Source organism: Hibiscus syriacus, unplaced genomic scaffold (genome assembly GCF_006381635.1).
Source record: "Hibiscus syriacus cultivar Baekdansim isolate YM2019G1 unplaced genomic scaffold, ASM638163v2 tig00110332_pilon, whole genome shotgun sequence".
NCBI lineage: Eukaryota > Viridiplantae > Streptophyta > Magnoliopsida > Malvales > Malvaceae > Hibiscus > Hibiscus syriacus.
The window spans coordinates 10,038,915-10,060,402 of NW_024062688.1; the positions used below are offsets into that span (position 1 = coordinate 10,038,915).

Genomic DNA, 21,488 nt, shown 5'->3' on the forward strand with positions numbered 1-21,488 from the left:
AAATGATCAAAATTGAAGGTTTCTTTTTAATTAGAAATGTGAATCAAACCGATGTTTTCCACCTATGAGATAATTTAAGTACGTACTTCAAAATGTCTAGTGATCAACTGCAAAAAAGAAATACAAATAATATCTTGTCTATAGGTAGGGAGGGCAGGGCCGATATGAGAATTGAGGCTGAGCTTCCAGTCCAGGTCTAGTTTAGATTGCACGCAGACCAGGGATATTAGCAAGGCCCATCTTATTTACGACGCGCCTCGGTATTGAAGGAATTTCGTAAAGACCGATGCTTCTGCTGAACTCCTGGGCGAGCTCCACAAGCCTGTACTTGTCCTTGCTTACATTCTTAACAGAATTGTAATAACCAAGCCATGCCAAATAAGCCGACTCTTTGCTTGCCTTCTCTACGGAGGAAAGCGCCCCCTCCACCTGTCAAACCATATATTAGAACCATCAAAGATTCACTTGCCAGTTGCAAATGCATAGATGTATACATGCTAAAATCCTTAGAAGGTAGGTACGTTCTACTAAAAAGAGTATACCTTCCGATTAGTGTTTGGATCCACCGAAGGTAAAACAGCCTTTTTCATTGGCAAATCCTTGATGCTATGTAGAAAAAAATCCTCCCATGGTGCTAGCAAGAGTATTCCTTTCCCTTCTTTACCCTTACGCCCAGTTCTACCTAGCCGATGTATGTACTGTTGTCTATCAGCCGGCACGCCCAACTGTAATAATAAAATGTTTTTTAGGTTGTAATATTAAAATGTTTGTAAATGGGACTGAGTTGAACTATTGCACAGTAGATATAATATAATACTATATTTTAAATATAAAAAAGGAATTAAGCACTTGGATACAGACTGATTCAAAATCATTCAAGCACATTTCCCAGGAAACACAACCAAGAACAGGGGATTTAATTTTAACAAGAAAAAATGTTCCTTCTTACCTGTATGACAAGTGTAACATCAGGATAATCAACCCCACGAGCAGAAACATCAGATGTCACTAGAATAAGGCCTTTTGTCTTTCGGAATTCATCAGATACCTTTGTTCTATAATTCTGTGATTTTCTTGAATGAATTTCTCTAACATTCATTTTCAGCTTACAAAGAAATTCAGCCACCAACTTTGTTACCTTAGCAGTAGTGCAGAACACAATAGCCTGCAGAATACATTTCTAGATTACATATTTTGAAAAGGATCATCAAAATGGTGAGCAAAAGTGTCATTTGATTTTTAAGTCTTGATGTTAAACATTTAAGAACTGTGATTTTCTAGTAGCAAAATCTTCGGAGATGGAAAAAACTTTAAAACCGCAGCTGTCCAATTAAAAATTGCACCTGTAGTCCACTTCATCCGCAATTGTTCTTGCAGAAGAACATACAGAAGCGAAAAAATGCTTGTCCAGAGGAGCAATCATATGCATTTGTTGAACCTGAAATATCCAAAATTTAAGCAATGAAGAAAACAAAAAAATTCCAAGTTGAACACACAAAAAAGGCTGAAAACCCCACCTTTGAATTTGTTTCCTCAGAACCTTCTTGAATTGTACTGATAAATTCATGATCTTTTCTCAATGCAATGTGGCAGATTTGATGGACCTTCACACCAATTACCAAATTCAGAATTATCTTCAAATATGTGGAACATCAATATCCGATACACTAGGGATAAACAAAGAAACCTCTTCAGGAACTGTTGCAGAAAAAAAAAGTGTCTGCCGCTGCTTTGGAACAGAAGCAATTATCTTTTCAATCTCTTTACGGAAACCCATGGCTAATAAACGATCTGCTTCATCAAATACAAGTACCTTCAAACCACTCAACCTCCCTGCAAATCCTTCAGTATTCTCAATATGATCTTTGAGCCTTCCAGGTGTGTACAACAAGAATCTGAGGGTTCAAATGGTGATAAAATGTACATCCTCTAATATATGGCCTTGATAATAAATGTAGTATTTACTCAAAGTGAGGACCAGGAATTGGATTGGAAGAAATTGAAGGTTCATGTTCAACATATTAAGACATAACCTACATAGATCCTCTTCAGTTCTCTCAATTTCATTCACTTCACGACAGTAAAAGTTTAACAATGTAGATAACTGACACGAGCTTAATCTATCTATAATGGATTATTGATTCAGTTTAAATTATAGTATTTATTAATTATTAGACATGATAGACCGCTAAGACTAGGGATATTAATTATTTTTAGGTTTGAATCTAGGGTTATAGATAGCTTTACTGCAAGAAAGTTAGTATCTTTGCTTGTGAGATAGAAAGTCCATATAAATAAATTGTAGGCTTTAAAACCAAGACAATCATTCCCATTCGCTTCTTTGAATTAATATTAAAATTAGAGGTTTTATATAGCCATAAGTTTTATAGAGTTCCATCTTCATTCCCATTCGTATTTCAGTCATAATTCTGATGTTTTACTGTTGTTTTCCCCTTAAATCACATCAATAGGTATCAACACATTTCTCCAACCATTACCTTAATGAATAAGAAGCAAGAATTAATTACAACAAACTCACCTGGCAACGTTTTGCTCGCAGGTCTTTTTTCTCTTTATCAATGCTTACGCCTCCAATAACTACTTGTACACAATAGACGCATGATATTTCAGTAATTTGTTAGCTTCTGAAGCAGCTTGATTTGTAAGCTCTAGTGGACATATTACAAGAACATTAATTGCTGATGGTTGCTTAAAATCAGGACTAGTAGGCAATTTGAAACAATTTCAATCGATGGAAGCTGAAATAAAAAACAAAAACAAACATAGTAAGCAAAGTGAACACCTCCAGCCACATCTAATAATCCCCGAGAGCCCATAGAACTACAATGACTTCAGAGTAACTAATCATTGTGATGCCTGTACTCAATCCCTCCTAAAAGAAACAAAAAGTTAAGAACAGGAGATAACAAAAACATAGAAAACAACAACCTGTTGCATGGGTAGATATAACAAAACATAGAAAACACACAACCTTGTTGCATGGGTAGATATAACAAAAACATAGAAAACTACAACCTTGTTGCATGGTAGATAGTTATCTCTCCCTCACCCCCCAAAAAAGGCAAAAGATCATTAAGACTAAGGAAAAAAAAATTATAACTCTGATAATGCCATAACCCACAGAGATCATTAGAAATAATGGGCCGTGCAGTAGATATTACCAGAAATGCTAGAGTCTTTCCTGTGCCTGTTTTGGCCTTGGCCAGTACATCCTTGCCTAAAAAATAAGGAAAAACAAAATTGTGGATAGCTGTTGAGATACGAAAAAAATGGAATATATTTACTCAAAACAGCAAAAAACCAATGCACAAATAATAAAATCAGAGGCTAGAGATTAACCATTCCACAACTAATTCTTTTAAAACATATTGAACAACTGCCACACAATTGCAGCTACTGTTTTAACATGTTTGGCTTCCTCACCATTAAAAATTGAAGTGTTCAATAATAAACAAACAAGAAAGTAGATAATACAAATGTCTCATCTGGAATGCTGGTTTAATATAAATAATGCCAAAAAGGAAATAACCTGTAGTATAGCTGGAAGAGTTGCCTCCTGTACCAAGGTCATCTTCTCATATCCAGCATCCTTGACTCCCTTCAGTGACAAAGGAGAAAGTGAAAGTTGATCGAATCTGCAAGGCGTTGCAAGAAAAATATCAGACATATATAGTAGTAAAAAAACAAGAAATAAGAATCATGTCTGATAAGATTGATGAAAACACGCCTTGTTTCACTCAAATAAGTCTCGGTTCCCCCGGTGAAGTTCCATCATCACCTACAGCATCACTAGCACTATCCAAACTACTCTTATTCTCTTTCCTTTGGATCCTTTCAACGAATCCAAATCACCTGAGTGGCCCCAAGTCCCACTCTTTCTTTTCCTCTTCGATGAACCCATATTTCCCTCTCTATCTCTACTTCTAGCTCTATTCGTAGCTAATTCCACGTCTTCGCTAGTTAGTCAGTCAAGGAACGAGAGGTTCTTAACTCGCCGATCCAATGACTAAACTCAGCTTTTTCCTTGATCAGGCTTCTCGAGGCACGGGCATTTATCCTCTATTTTTCGGAGAGAACTCAGAGCTGCTGGCCCTGGCTTAGGTCGAAACGATCTGGGCAGAAGAGGCTTCTATTACTAGGATTCCCCTTTAAACCAGCCGAATAAGACGAAGAAAAATGAGATTTAGGGTTTTGGGGTTTTAGTCATTGATGTATGGGTAAATTACACTATTGTATCACTTATCTATCTTCTTATTCTTACTTTGATCAATAAAGTTAAATTATTTTCAATTTATCATTAAATTTTCGAATTATCCATATTTTATCGTTTCATCTTTAAATGATTAACAACGTTACGACATTACAACCTACACAAAAAATGATATGGTGTCATTCTGGTCACCATTAACTACTGTCATCGAAGGTCGATGTGTCTCAAAATATCCCACAAAATTCACACCATTTTGAACGTAAATCACTTATTGTTTAATCGAAAAACAACTCAAATTTTATAAATCTAATGTTGTCGATATACATCATATTCTGATTATCATTTGCATTTATGTAAATATTTAAATGATAATTTTTTTTCTTCGTTTCAATCTTTTAATTTAGATCATTGTTAAACAAGATTAAAAAGTCAAAAAAAAAAAATAACAATGCTTTAATTTTTATTGGATTGAGGTACGTTGCACACGTGCAATACTTTGATTGTTGAAATCTACAACTAGAGATATAAATGTATTAGAACCATAAAACTTTAGGGCATAGAGTATTTATAAAGATTTTGGAATTTGTGATTGTAAGGTTGATGAAGATTTGGATGTTAAGATTTAGGGGTGGTTCATGAGAGTTTAAGGCTGAATTAATGAGGTATGATCGGTAATATTTTAGAGTGATCATATATAGTCTGAAATGGTTGGTTGTGATTTAAGGGAATTTCTACGGTAAAAAAATTACCTAAAATATTATTATTTCTATCTAAAATATCAATGTTTTTTAATATTTTCGATAAAGTGTCCAATAATAACAAAATCAGTAAAAATAATAATATTTTCGGTAATTTTTTATCGGTTTTGTTATTTAAATAATAACAAAACCGATAGCGTATTTTTTAGCCATATATTAAATTTATCACACGTGATTATTTCCCGTGATTTAGTGTTTATGATTTAGATTAGAGTTTTGTGATTAGATTTCAGGCTTTGAATTTTTTTTTTTTTAAATTTTATCTAAAATTTAATATTAATAAAATTTATATAAAATGTATGTCCCTTTTTCCCATATATATGGGGTAAGGGGGAGAGGTACATAAACTATTTAAATTTTTTTATTTAAATTTTAAAAAAAATTGATGTGTGTCGTTAATTAAAGAATATTTTAGTTAATTAGATGAAAAAATTGAATATGTTTAGTACCTGTTTTGCTCAAAAATATTTTAAGTATTTAATTTAACAAAAAAATAATAAGTATTTATTAAATCAAAAAATACTTTAAATATTTAAATGAAAAAAAAATTATACGACCCTAATATAAATTGTAAAATATCCCTCTGCTGTTGGTTCTCTTTGGGAAAAGGCATGATAGAATTGCTGATAATAATTGCCGTTAGCGACTCTCTCCCTCTTCGAACTTTCTTAAGTTTTCTTCTAAAAGTGGCTGACGAAACTTGTCCTTCATTTTCCATTGCTTTTATGTCTTCATCACATCAAACACAGAACGGCTTCTTCTCTGCTTTGTCTCTCTCCTGCTTTTGTTTGGTTCTCTGAAATATTCCCAGTAATCAAAAACAAGTTTCTTTTGGTCTCCGGGATTTTCCAAACCGACTCATTTTTTAATCTTGACTTGGTTAAGGCGAGTCTATCTTTTTCAGTTTTACGTACCTTTCTTCGTTTGAGAGAAAGCAACGTAAGTACATAACAAGTAACAACCACCACCATCAGTTTTGTTAATCAATTATGAAAGATTTATGATCATGGATTCATGGTCTTTATTGGATCTTCATTTTCTTCTTCGTTGAAGAAGCATGTTTTGTTTTGCTTGGATTGATTTGACGATTCAACTCAGGTTTCAAGATTGGGTTCAGGATTATTTCAAATGAAAGTTAGACCATCACTTCATGAAGTTATGGGGTCTCCAGAGAGTATTCAAGAAGGGTTCTGAAAGGATTAGAAGCTTTAAGAAACTGAAGTTTCCGTTCTTCGGGACGTAATCTGATAACCGACAATGAAAGGCATTGGGCTCGAAGAAGATGATTCTTAATCCACAGGACAGTTTCTTCAGACATGGAATAAAATGTTCCTTCTCTCATGTGCCATTGCTCTTGCAGTGGACCCTTTGTTCTTTTACAACCCCGTCGTCGATGGCCGTCGCAAGTGCCTTAACTTGGATCACAGATTGGAAATTACTGCTTGCGTACTTCGAACGTTCAATGATGCCTTTTATATACTTCACATGATCTTTCAGTTCTGCACTGCATTTATTTCCCCATCGTCTAGGGTATTCGGTAGGGGTGAATTGATTGAGGATCCTTGGGCAATAGCAAGGAGATACTTTCCCAAGTACTTCATCATTGATGTTCTGGCAATTCTTCCACTCCCACAGGTACTAAATGCAATTGATTTCTTTCCTTGAGGTTCAATTTACACCTCAAACTTGTTCAAACAGCATCTTGATTTGTTTGTTTGCTTAGGTGGTAATCTTAGTTATAATTCCCAAAATCAAAGCCCGGTTTCATTGGTCACAAAGGACTTGTTGGAATCCATTATTTTGCCCCAATATGTTCCGAGAACCATTAGAATCTTTCCTCTTTACAAAGAAGTCACAAGGACTTCTGGCATACTTACTGAAACAGCATGGGCTGGAGCTGCTTTGAATCTCTTCCTCTACATGCTAGCCAGTCATGTAAGTGCTATTCCTAATACTCAACAAATCATTCATATCATTACCTAGCGATTTTCAGCTTTTCCAATCTCTAACGACATATAACTTTCCAGGTAGTCGGGGCCTTTTTGTACTTGATCTCGATAGAACGAGAAGACAGCTGCTGGCGCAATGCCATTGGTGAAGGTGAAGAAAGTGCATTGTACTGTGATAACCACACTACAAATGTAAACACCACTTCAGTGAAATTGCTGAACGCTTCATGTCCTTTTATCAATCCTGATGACATAAAGGATTCCGAGGCCTTCAACTTTGGTATATTCATCAATGCACTCGAGTCTGGGTGGTGGAAACCTGGGATTTTCCGAAGAAATTCTTTTACTGCTTTGGTGGGGTTTGCGTAATCTAAGGTTTATAAATTACAACCTCCAGTTTTGTTCTATTAAGTCACTAGCTATACCTATTCCATCGACTAGTTTGCTAACCTGTACTTATTGTGCTATTTTAGTTCTCTGGGTCAGAATCTCAAAACCAGCACTTTTGTGTGGGAAATACTCTTTGCTATAGTGATTTCCATTGGTGGACTGGTTCTGTTTTCACTTCTTATTGGGAATATGCAGGTATTTCTTAATTCATTTCCTTTTTTTGCCACTTAATCTCCCAACTCATCCATAATCCTTGAACATTACTTGTTCTGTTTTCACAGGAATATCTGCAGTCGACCGGTGTCAGAGTTGAGGAAATGAGAGTGAAAAGGCAAGATGAAGAACAATGGATGTCGCATAGAATGCTTCCTGATAACCTCAGGGAACGTATTAAGGAAGAACAGTATAAATGGCAAGAAACCAGAGGGGTTGAAGAAGAGGCCTTAGTTTTGAACCTTCCGAAAGATCTCAGGAGGGATATAAGAGGCATCTTTGCTTGGATCTTCTCAAGAGAGAGAGTTCTTTCCTAACAATTTCTACCTTGATAACATGAGCATGCACGTTACGTCAAAGATTATTAAGCTATAGTTTTCCCTTTACGTGCCAATGTTTGAAAAAATGGATGAGCGACTATTTGATGCACTGTGTGATCATCTCAAGCCGGCACTTTACACGGACAAGAGCTACATCGTCCGGGAAGGAGATCCATAGAGGAGATGCTGTTTATCATCAGAGGAAATCTAATAAGCACGACCACCAATGGTGGAAGAACTGGCTTCTTCAATTCTATTCATCTGAAGGCTGGTGACTTTTGTGGAGATGATCTTCTTACATGGGCCTTGGATCTCCAATCGTCATCTAATTTACCTATCTCAACTAGAACTCTGCAGGCCTTAACCGAAGTCGAAGCCTTTGCTTTAATGGCTGGTGAGTTGAAGTTAGTGGCCTCCCAGTTTTGGCGTCTTCACAGCAAGCAGTTCCGGCACACATTCAAGTAAGTCTAGAATTAAACATTGCTTGTTAATTACGGAACCAAATTCTAATATCAAGTCAACTTTATTTTGCAGGTTCTACTCGGTGCAGTGGCAGACTTGGGCAGCATCTTTTATACAAGCAGCCTGGCGCCGGTACTGCAAGAGGAAATTTATGAAATCACTTCGTGAAGCAGAGGATAAGTTGCAGGACGCTTTGGCAAAAGAGTCCAGAACCTCTCCGAGTCTCAGTGCCACTCTTTATGCATCAAAGTTCGCTGCCAATGCATTACGAACCTTGCGGAACAATGGTTCGAGAAACACTAGGCTGCCTCAAAGATTACAGCCACTGCTTCTTCAAAAACCAGCCGAGCCTGATTTTGCAGCTGAAGATAGCTAACAGTTTTGATCTTATGACAGAGTAAATTCGGAAGAAATATAAAGCTTTGTATACAATACGTAGGGTGATAAAGAAGCATGTTTATGAATTCACATTTGTTAGGAAAATAAATCGAGTACAAGTAATTTCCCTATAACCAGATTAGTGAGAATGCGAAATAAAAGCGGAAAAATAATACCCGAAAATTGATAACGGAGTTTAGCCAATTGTGCTTACGTCTCCGGGCTGCTGCAGATCTTTTACTAAGAGAGAAAATTTACAGGTGTTTACAAAACACTCACTACTCACAAGAAAGCTCTCTAGTATAGGAAGAAAGAAATGTTTTTGGGATGATTTTGAAGCTAAATGGGTAAGGGTATTTATAGTAGAACTTAAGGACTAATCTTGAAAATACCCTAAAGTACAATGACTAAAGTGAATTTACCCATTCCTATTTTCAACAAACATCTACCAAAATTTTACCAAACTTTGAAAAACATTTTTCAAAGAAACATTTACCAAACTTTGAAAAAATATTTTCCAAAGTTGGTTGCCAAACTTTGAAACTTTTAACAATCTTCCACTTGAAGACTGATTTTAATATGTCTTCACACCTTGATCAATGCAGCAGCATGTCTGGTCTTGTTATTCTAGCATGCCAACTGAAGCTGAACACAACTTCAGTTTGTCCGTAGTCACCGTCTTTGTCAACATGTCTGCCGGATTTTGAGCTCCACTAATCTTTTCAAGTTTCAAAATCCCATCTTCCAGAAGAGACCGGATAAAATGATATCTCAATTGTATGTGTTTCGTCCTGGAATGAAAAGACGGATTCTTTGCTAGATGGATAGCACTTTGACTGTCGCAATACAAGACATTGTTTTCTTGTTTCTTGCCTAACTCTTCCAAGAAACTTTGGAGCCAAACCATCTCCTTGCTGGCTTCCGTAACAGCGACATATTCTGCTTCAGTTGTGGAGAGAGCAACTATCTTCTGCAGTTGAGAAACCCAACTCACTGCGGTTCCTCCTAGAGTATAGACATACCCTGTAGTGCTTCTTCTGATGTCGACATTTTCGGCTAAGTCAGCATCTACATAGCCTGTCAATATCGTATCTCCACCTTTTAAACAAAGTGATTTGTTTGTGGTACCCCGCAGATATCTGAGGATCCATTTGACTGCTTCCTAGTGTACCTTGCCCGGATTATTCATGTACCTGCTAACAGCTCCCACTGCTTGAGCAATATCTGGTCTGGTACAAACCATGGCATACATTAGACTTCCAATTGCTGAGGCATACGGCACCTTCACCATGTGTGCACGTTCTTCCTCCGTCTTTGGTGACTGATCTTTGGAGAGTCTAAAATGAACACCTAAAGGTGTACTTACTGGTTTAGCATCTTGCATGTTGAACCTGGAGAGTACTTTGTTGATGTATTCAGCCTGTGATAACATCAAAGTCCCCGACTTTGTGTCTCTCTTGATCCTCATCCCAAGAATCTGCTTTGCAGCGCCCAGATCCTTCATAGCAAACTGCTTCGACAATTTTTGCTTCAAGTTTATAATCTATTGCATATCTGAGCCTGCAACGAGCATGTCATCAACGTACAATAATAAAATAATGAAGCTGTTGTCGAACCTCTTGATGTAGCAACAATGATCTGCTTGGCATCTTGTAAAACCACTGCTACTCATGAAACTATCAAACTTCTTGTACCACTGTCTAGGAGCTTGTTTTAAACCATACAAGCTCTTCTTCAACCTGCATACCAGGTTTTTCTTGCTTGCCTCTATGAAACATTCTGGCTGCCTCATATAGATTTCTTCCTCCAAATCACCATGAATGAAAGCTGTCTTTACATCTAACTGCTCAAGATGTAAATTCTCTGCAGCTACAATTTTCAACACCAGTCTGATTGTAGACAGTTTTACGACTGGAGAGAAAATTTCATTGTAGTCAATACCTTCTTTTTTCTGAAAGCCTTTGACAACCAATCTTGCTTTGTAGCGTTTTCTCCCATCGTGCTCTTCTTTGATCCTGTAAATCCACTTGTTATGGAGCGCTTTCTTGCCTGGTGGTAATTCAGCTAATTCCCACATCTGATTTGACATAAGCGAGTCCATCTCATCTTTCATGGAAGACTCCCACTTAACTGAATCATCCACCTGCATCGCTTCATCATAGCACTCTGGTTCACCATTGTCAGTCAACAACAAGTAGTGCAAAGAAGGCGAATACCGTTGGGTTGGTTTAGGAATTCTGGAGGAGCGTCTCAGTTCTGGTATGTCTGGTTCTTCCTCTTGAACTGCTTCAGGACTGATCTGAACATCATTTCCAGAAATCTCCTCGAACTCAGCAAATTCCTTTGTTTCAGCTTCGGTATTACTTGATTCTGCGGTTGACCTGTCTTTGTACATCACATTTTCATTGAAAATGAAGTCTCTTCTTCTGATGATCTTTCGATTTTCGTAGTCCCAAAACCGGTAACCGAACTCATCACCACCGTAACCAACAAAGACGCATTTGTTGGACTTGGCATCGAGTTTACTTCTTTCAGCAGAGTTTATGTGTACATAAGAAATACAACCAAACACTCTTAAGTGCGAAAGGTTTATTTCTTTCTTGCTCCAAGCTTTCTCTGGTATTCCGCCATCCAAAGAAACTGAGGGCCCACGGTTGATCAGGTAAGCTGCAGTGTTGATAGCTTCAGCCCATAGAAATTTGGGCAATCTGGCATGTATCCTCATGCTTCTGGCACGTTCATTCAGAGTTCTGTTCATGCGCTCTGCTACGCCATTCTGCTGCGGTGTTATGGGAACTGTTGTCTCCATCTTAATCCCATTGTTTGCGCATAAATCTCTGAATCTACTGTCTCTGTATTCTCCTCTATTGTCAGACCTCAACCGCTTGACTTTCAAACCAGTCTCATTTTCCACCATGGCCTTCCATTTTCTGAAGGTATCAAAGACTTCTGATTTCTTCTTCAGAAAATAAACCCACACCTTCCTTGTTGAATCATCGATGAATGTGACATAATATAGTGAGCATGCAAGAGATGGAACTGGGGATGGTCCCCATACATCAGTATGAACCAACTCTAACCTTTCTGCCTTGGGTGTCTTGCCAATCTTTGCAAAACTGACTTTCTTTTGTTTGCCAAAGATGCAATCCTCGCATAGTTCGACATCTACATTCTTTAGATCCGGCAGCTTCCCTTTTGACAGAAGTATCTTCATTCATTTCTCGCTCATATGGCCAAGCCTTTGGTGCCATAGGTTTGATTTTCCATCAGCATCTGCTACTGCAATGGTATTCTCTAAATTTGAGGTTACATAGAGAGTACCAGTCTTCTTACCACGAGCAATGACGAGTGCTCCTTTGGTAATCTTCCATTCACAGCCTGAAAAGGTTGTGCTATATCCTTCTCCATCAAGCTGTCCAACAGAAATCAGATTTCTTTTGAGGCCAGGAATATGTCTCACTCCTGTCAGCTTCCAGGTGGTCTGGTTTGGCAACTTTAGTCGGATGTCTCCTTTTCCGACGATCTTTAAGGTTTCATCATCAGCAAGATGAACCTTCCCAAAATCACCACTGACATAGTTCTCCATGATTTCTTGGTATGGGGTGGAGTGAAAAGATGCCCCTGAATCCAAGATCCATGATTCAATCAGACTGTTGACGCTTAGAATCATGGCATCACCTGTCTCCTCTGTCACGTTGGCAGATTCCTGTGCACCGGTATCTTTCTTCAGTGCTCGGCAATCTCTTTTGAAGTGACCCTTCTTGCCGCAATTATAACAGGTAAAATCTTTATTTCTTGTTCTTGATTTGCCCCTTCTGGATTTTGATCTACCACGATTTGAATTTCTTTCTAAAGTTCTCCCTCTAGACTCCGTGTGCAAGGCTGAGGAGGTTGATGCTTCACCCGATTCTATTCGTCGAATTTCTTCACTCAATACCAAATCCCGAACATCGTCGAATTTTAATTTACTATTTCCCGACGAACTGCTGACTGCTGTAACAGTAGCATTCCAACTGTCTGGTAGAGATGATAAGAGAATTAAAGCTCGAACTTCATCATCGAACTCAATTTCCACTGAACTCAACTGGGTTGTGATTATGTTGAGTTCATTTAGGTGTTGTGCCATTGATGCCCCTTCCGCCATCCGCAAATTGAATAATCGCCTCATCAAATGAACTTTGTTTGAGGCCGATGGCTTCTCGTACATACTGGAGAGAGCCGCCATAAGACCTGCCGTGGTCTTTTCCTTTGCTATGTTAAAAGCAACATTGCGGGATAACGTCAGTCGGATAACTCCGAGGGCTTGTCTGTCGAGAAGAGCCCAATCTTCATCCTTCATGCCCTCTGGTTGCTTTCCTGAGAGAGGTTGATATAGATTTTTCTGGTACAAAAAATCTTCAATCTGCATCTTTCAAAAGCCAAAGTCCGCACCATCGAACTTTTCAATTTTCACCTTCTCTTCGTCTGCAGCCATCGCTCCCACTCGAATCTGGCTTCGTTTGGATCGTTTCTGACAATTCTTGCGAATCACCGTGTATTAGAACACCACCGTCGACAAACTCGTATCGCCGACCGAATTTCACTATTCACGAAATTCACTATTCAAGTGAATAGTAATGAATAGTGACATCGCAGAAAATTTGACAAAATTCACAACCAAAAGCTCTGATACCAGTTGTTAGGAAAATAAATCGAGTACAAGTAATTTCCCTATAACCAGATTAGTGAGAATGCGAAATAAAAGCGGAAAAATAATACCCGAAAATTGATAACGGAGTTCAGCCAATTGTGCTTACGTCTACGGGCTGCTGCAGATCTTTTACTAAGAGAGAAAATTTACAGGTGTTTACAAAACACTCACTACTCACAAGAAAGCTCTCTAGTATAGGAAGAAAGAAATGTTTTTGGGATGATTTTGAAGCTAAATGGGTAAGGGTATTTATAGTAGAAACTTAAGGACTAATCTTTGAAAATACCCTAAAGTGCAATGACTAAAGTGAATTTACCCATTCCTATTTTCAACAAACATCTACCAAAATTTTACCAAACTTTGAAAAACATTTTTCAAAGAAACATTTACCAAACTTTGAAAAAATATTTTCCAAAGTTGGTTGCCAAACTTTGAAACTTTTAACAACATTAACATCAAGTATGATTCTTATTTGTCCACAAATAGGACTTATTTTTCATTAAAATTAAGAACAATATATTACTTGTACTCTTCCAACTGCATTTCTTCCCTAGTGCGGCATAATACGACGATATGTCGATAAAGTGTTAGGCGGATATCCTGCAAGAAGAAAACTTGATCAAGGCTTTAAACACTGGAAAGGTTCAGAAACGAAAAATGAAATGCAAAGGAAGAGATTGGTTACTTGGAGCAATTGTCACTTTCACCAGTAACCGGAGGAAGAGAAACATCGACACGGTATTTGAAGCAATTAGAGGTATTCATGCTCGAAAGGAACCTGTGCTGATATTTGCTAATACTTTGAAAGACATTCGCATATAGCCTGTCTGTCATCTTTGGTCTATGCTTGGCAAACAATACTTTGAGCACCCAAACAACATTCCGGCGATGGAAAGTCGGCATCACTGTCGCTGTTCAGGAAGTTAAGGCATGGTATTAATTGTCAAGTGATATCGATGCACGAAGGAGAAGCTGAAATTTCTTTAATAGCCAAGGCTGATAAAGTAACTATGAGGAGCACAACTAGAGAGGTGAATGAGCGGGTCATGTTGGCCTATGAGTTTATTCCCAGATGGAAGTTTTGTGTTGTTTGAAGGACGAGGATCCAAACTGCAAATCATATATATATACACATAATACATACACAGCGGATTCATGATATTGGAAGTTTGGAACTTATGTTATGCCTTTCACCTCTAAGAACAATAAGAAAAGAAAATTCATGAAAAGTGAATGCACTTAAAACTGTCATTGCTTCATCCTTGAGTCCCTCTTCATGCTCGAAATGCTTTTATTATGGCAAACAATAAAATTACGACATACTCGTATAATTTTTATTTTTTTATTAGTTTAGGTGATTACAATGTAGTTTGTCCCTTAAAACTATTATTTTCTTCAGGCTTGCAAAATCCAGGGAGAATAGGAAAAGGATCTAGGTAGCATTAGGTTTATTAAGAACAACAATGGTGTTCTTTTAGTGAAAGATCATGATATTAAGAAGGTTTGGGGTAGTTACTTCTTTGGATTATTTAATGACGGTGCCTCTCCCTATAGAGATAGTATCGTTGATGGGTCAGCCGACCATCATACTACGGCCAATGATTGCCCTACAAGTAGGATTGGGTTTGAGGAAGTCAAAATGACTCTTAGAAAGATGGGGAGGGACAAAGTTGTCAGTCCAGATCAAATTCCTATCACTGTGTGGTTGGTCCAAAGAGAAGAGTGAGTTAAGTGGGTTGACCAACATCTTTAATAGTATTTTAGAGACTGCCAAGATTCCAGAGGAGTGAAGAAAGTCTACGATGATACCAATCTATAAGAATAAAGGAGATCCCTAACATTGTGGCAACTACAGAGGTATTAAACTACTCAGCCATACCATGAAGCTATGGGAAAGGGTGATAGAGGCTAGGTTGAGACAGGTTACTAGGGTTTCGGAAAACCAATTTGACTTTATGTCGGGCAGGTCTACTACGGAGGCGATTCATCTACTTCTACGGATTATGGAGAAATAGGGAAAAAAATAGAAATCTTCACATGGCGTTCATTGACCTTGAGAAGGAGTATGATAGCGTTCCCCGCGAGACGATCTATAAGACCTTGGAAACGAGATGAATCCCAACTGCTTATATCCGGGCGATTCGTGATATGTATTGTAGATCTACTACATACGTTAGGACTACAGTTGGCGACACCGATGCATTCCCGGTGGAAATCAGACTCCACCAGGGATCGACTCTTAGCCCTTACATCTTCGCCTTGATTATGGACGACATCTATTGTACGACACCAGACGGTGTTCCATGGTGTATGCTTTTCGCTGACGACATTGTCCTAGTTGCTGAAACAAAAACTGAGCTGAATAGTAGACTGGCTACCTGGAAGACTGCTTTGGAAGAAAAAGGCCCAAGGATCAATATTGAAAAGACAGAGTATTTATGTTCAAACTTCAGTGGGAACCAAACGATGAAGATGTAGAAGTATGCATAGAAGGACACGTTCTCCCCTCAAAGGATTGTTTCAAGTACCTAGGGTCTATGATACATAAAAGGAGTGTAGATGATGATGTTACACAATGTATAAAGGCGGGATGGCTAAAATGAAGGGCTGCTACTGGAGTTTTGTGTGACAAGAAGGTGCCTATAAAACTTAAGGGCAAATTTTATAGAATGGCAATAAGACCAGCGCTGTTGTATGGATCAGAATGTTAGGCAATCAAAAAGGATCACGTAAGGAGGATGGAGGCCGTAGAAATGAGAATGCTTCGATGGGCATGTGGTAGGACTCTGTGGGACATGACACCAAACTCTGCTATTAGGATATCCTTAGGAGTGGTGCATGTATCCGAAAAATTGAGGAAGGGAAGACTACGGTGGTTTGGGCATGTCCTTAGGCGACAACCGTCGGATGCGGTCAGGAGGGTAGAGTCGAATACGGTCGATGGTTCCAGAAGGAGATGACGACCAAGGCGGAAGTGGGAAGACTTCTTGAGATCTGATTTGAAGGATTTAGCCCTTACCGAGGACATGGCCTCTGATAGGAAAGTATGGAGACTTAAGACCAGGGTAGCCGAGTAGTGCAGGTTACATCCATAGGGTGTATCATCTCTATCTTCTTTTAATGTCTTTGTAGTAATTTCCATGACTTCTACTTTTTATACGTTTCTGTCATTGGAATTTATGAAGGCTTAGAACTAGGGTGGCGGAGTAGTGTTGCCTTAGTTTAGGTTTTAACCCATTTGACTTTATTCCTTCTCGTAGCTTGATATCGTTGACTTCTGTGAATCCTTCTCTTCATGTTTTCACTTTTTAAATTTAGTCGGTTCTTACGTTTCTGTCTATATGCAGAGATTTTTAGGCAGGATTTATTTGCAGGGATTACTTCCCTACAGACGCGCATATGAAGACTGCATATGAAGACTGTTGAACTATGTATTTAATTATTTATTTATACATGCATTGCATTTTATCTTTATTGTAAATTTCTGACCGCCGGATGTCTTTCACGAAAGCTGCTCCCAGTCTGACGTTAGGGGCAGCCTACTACCCTACCTCCCCCTTACCCATTACATATGGGAATAGGGTTTTGTTGTTGTTGTTGTTTATTCCAAAGATTCAACTATTTGACAATAAATGTTTATGTATCCCTATAAACGTCATGTTTAAACTCAAATTCTCAAACAATAACAATAATCTCTCGATAATGGCGGTCGCTTAGTTCGTACCGTTAACTTCTATTATTAGGAATACTTTAAAGAATTATTAATTATTTCTAATGACACCGATGAAAATGACATTTTAAAAAATATAATTAAAAAAGTATAATTAAATATAAGAAAAATCTCTTTTAAAAACAACAATAAAAATAAACCTTAGCTAGCTCCTATAAGTACAAACCAAACCCAATTACTAATTTCCATTAATACGCAACAACGTTTAAAATTAAGTTCCAAACAATCATCCTTTCAGCACTTAACAAAATATCTTTAATGCTTGACGTTTATAAACTAACTGAAAAATTCCAGTTCCATTATGTTTCGCCTCTTTCTGTTTTCTAGGCAAGCCCCCGTGTCATGGCGGACTCCTTGATGAGCCGGAGTGATTCGACGATATCATCACACAGCAGGCCTGGGTCAGGTATGGTTCCTTCGTCCACCGACAGAACAATGGTCATCTTGTCGATGTAGCTCTGGAAGTTTATCATTAATGCCTGCAATTTTCAGTCATCAACCACAAATCAATCGGACAAACATACCAATTTCATTTAAGAAAGGACAAGAAATTTTATGTTAAGTGACCAATTTATAAAATTTTAAAAACTCTTACGTAAGGTTGACCATAAGAGCTGGTAGCAAGGAAAGCCATAGGATGACCATAGAAACCAATTTCCTCCAAAGGTCCAACCATGTTCGAGAAGCACATTGTTGTTCGAGATACGACTTTGTGGGACAGAGCACCTGCCGCCTGTGGTGAAAAAAAAAACATACACTGGTTAAAGGCTATGATTTCTGAAGAAATAAGCTAACAGGAATATATATGGTCAAATCAAACCTTGATGCCAAAGAGCTTGAGTGCTATGTCGGCAATATAGAAAGTGGCTAAAGCTTCGAGGGAGCGTTTCTTTCTGTCGATTATGGCCTTAGCATCACGTACATAATCTAATGGATTCTCCCTTAAAGCAATGGTAAAGGGTAGGAGAACATAGCCAATCCAGTTGCCCCACTTTACTTCAGCATCCTCCTCCATCATATCAGCTAAAGCCTGACATGAAAATTAACCCATATGTTCTATTAAGATTTTCGGTTTCAGATAAGGTTTTATCAGATATATGTTAACCTGGATGCCTGGAGCTGGCCTTATGTTGACGAGCAGAGTTGATCGGAGACGAATGCTCTTCGGAAGGTTATTCGTTGTTGTTCCTCCGCCATCTTTGTTGTGCCCTCCTAACAAGTTATTAAAAAAAGTAAATCATAAAATCTTAATTACAAGGTGGTAAAAGAATGAAAAAGAAATGGAAATTTCACCACATATTCTGTTGATATAGCGGGACAAACCAGCCTGCGTCATCCCGAAAGCAACATCGTTTATGGTCTGCAATTAAGCTCAAAAGATTTAATCAAGATTTTCTACAATAACCAATAGGAGAAGCTTACAGATATGCAATGCAAGGACTCACAGTTCCCATTGCATTCTTCACGAACTTGATGTCATCCAAGTTGACCGTCCGGTGAACAATCCGCCGTGGTGTAGACTCACTCCCCGGCAGACCCTTGAGAGGATTTGGTGTATCTGTCAAGAACAATGCCGTAGCCAGGAACATGATAACATCAACCACAGTATTCCAAAACACCTGTACAATAAACCAAAATCTTAGCATAAATCTCCAAAGTCCTCTACGGTCAGCCTTCTTCTCTTGCTTCTTCCTAATTGGAATGGTGGGCAAAGCCTGGGAATCATTCGTTTGACGAGTGCATGCGAGCAGAAGCGACAACAGAGAAGTGCCATCGCCAAGGGAGTGATGGATCCTGAAAATACCAACCGACTCGGATTGTGAAGTTCTTAAGTTGAGCAGATGAAGGTCCCAGAGAGGTTGGGATTTGTCAATGGTGGTTTTACTCAGGTTGTGGACGTAGTCTTCAACGAATTTGTCCGGTGAGTCCATGTTTTGATCTAAATCTGGAACAATAACGTGTCTTTCCAGATCCACTTGGGTTGGAACCCATCTCATCTCTCCATTCTTTCATCCTCCACCTGCATTTATATATATATATCAGTTTACAGTTGGGTATATCCAAAGTGTGTCTCTATTTTCCAAGAGCTTCCATATTTAGACTTAGGCTACATATATTTTACTTTTGACCTTTGAGCATACACGCCGACAGTTTATTAAGCTGGTAAAAGAATGAAGCCTAGCATTTTAATGAAGAAAAATAGGGACATAAATTAACCGAGTTGAATAAGATTTTATTTCTGACAGTTCGTTTATTTTTAAGATTTTGATGTTCAGTTCACGTTTATTTTAACAGTATGTATTTATTTATTTATTTTTGAAAGTATTCGTTTATTATTCCCATGTTGGTTTAAGGTGAGTGAACAGATATGTTTAGTGCCAACATGTTCCCCAAAATGGGAAAATCACGAGTCCTTACACTCCTTAAACTTTACAATTTAAACTCTAAAATTTATTTTATGTTTAATCTAATCCATACCTTCACTAATATTTTAAAATAAAAAATAAAAGTCAAAGAAGAACCGGGTAACTGATCTTATAAATGAGTTTATAAATAGGTCAAACACATTTCTATTCGTGTTCGTTTGCTTTATTAAATGAACACAAAAATTTTGTTCATACTCGTTTATCTAACAAAGAAGAAGATGAATATAAATTTGTAGTGTACCTGCAAGCTGGAGAAACGAGGGTGTCTAAGCAAAGTATGGCCCAAGTTGGCTTTGACAACGTCTGGAAAAATTCTAGTCTTGCACCCCATGATGGCTATAACATAGACGTTGAAGTTGTGTTCGTGATACAGACGAGATGAAGGGCTCAGTGGCTCTTGTTCACATGTTGTTTCCCCATTGTTCTTACTCACTTCTTTTCTTTTCCGAGTTTCAATCGGCTTGAGCGCTTGCTTTCTCAATCTCACACTGTTTTCAGACTCCATTTTTGCCTCTCAAAGCCTAATTCCCAGGAGAATTATATTTGGCATTAGACGATGGAAAGAAATTATAAACGAACGTAGGAGGGTAGCTCGATCTAGTGTGTCAATTATCATCATTCATTAATGTTTTCAATTTTTTCCAGTAAGGTTTGTTGGATACATTTATTACTATTATTTTTGTCCTACTTTTTTATATTTTACATTATCTATACTATCTCGATATTAAATTGATGTCCCGATCAATCGGTTTTAAGTTTAAAAATAATTAAATTGTATTTACTTTAAATGATAATTAGTATTATTGTGAGGATATTTTTTATTTCACATTTTTACCATCTTTGAATAGAACAATTAAAAACCATTATTTAAAAATTTGAATATGTATTTAAAAAATTATATATAAATTTCTTACTACTTCACACATGATTATTATAGAATATATAAAATATACATTCTTATATAAAATATTTATAATGTTTATTGATATCATACACCATATTGTTCACCCTTCGAGGTTATATTGTTTATCCTTTGAGGTTAAATTATTAACCTTTCGGAACTATATTGCCTACTTACATATTTATTAGAGAGTTCATTCTGATTATGAAGTTTAACTAAAATAAATAAATAATTAAATAATGTTAAAGATGGTGATAACATCTTATTACGAAGGTTGGTGTCGAGTTATTGCTTGTATTTTGGTGATAATATGGTTTTTTGATGTTCAAGAAAACAACGATCTATTTCTCGTTCTATGACAGAGGTCGATTATCGTGGAACAACCAATGTTGTGTTTGAATTCATGTGGTTGTAAGCGTTACTTAGTGATATGGGTATTGAGTGTACGACTGTTTGATTAGTGTTTAAATTATACATTATTTTATGATTAATTACTCCTTGATTAGATAACTTTAGTTGCTAACTTGAGCCTTTTCATTCATTTTCGATGCAAGACATTCAATTCCAGAAATTATGCTAAAAACAACACAATCGTGCAATTTTTTATTTTTCTGATTCATAGCCAGATTAGTGGGCACGTCTTGGGACATGACACATCGGACATGGCATCTAGTCAGCGGCTGATGTGGCAGTTGACGTGGTAGCTGATGTGGTGATGATGTGGCAATTGATGTGGTGATGACATGGCAGTCGACGTGGTAGGTGTCGTGGCACCCAGTCAACAGCTTCTAGAAGGCCTAATCAGCAACTTCTAGAATATCCAATCAGCAGAAGGAGACTTAGCCGAATTTTTGAATTCAAATTAGAATTTATCTTTTTTTATTTTTTTTAGGAATTATCTTTAAGAATTATCTCTTGGTTTGAAAATTATTTTCTAGGGTTCTTGAGGACTATAAATACATAATTGGAGTAAGCCTCAAAGCATCATTCAACTCATCACTTGAGCACTCAATCTTTTTTCAAACTCTTTTGTTTATTTC

At 37.5% G+C, this 21,488-nt stretch overlaps 3 pseudogenes; 1 reads left to right on the top strand and 2 right to left on the bottom strand.

Annotated features, from left to right (window-relative positions):
- Nucleotides 1–3: 3 nt before the first annotated feature.
- LOC120120142 lies at nt 4–3,922 on the bottom strand (annotated as a pseudogene).
- Nucleotides 3,923–6,139: 2,217 nt separating this feature from the next.
- On the top strand, nt 6,140–8,699 carry LOC120120144 (annotated as a pseudogene).
- An 8,505-nt stretch (nt 8,700–17,204) lies between these two features.
- On the bottom strand, nt 17,205–20,120 carry LOC120119811 (annotated as a pseudogene).
- Nucleotides 20,121–21,488: the final 1,368 nt, after the last annotated feature.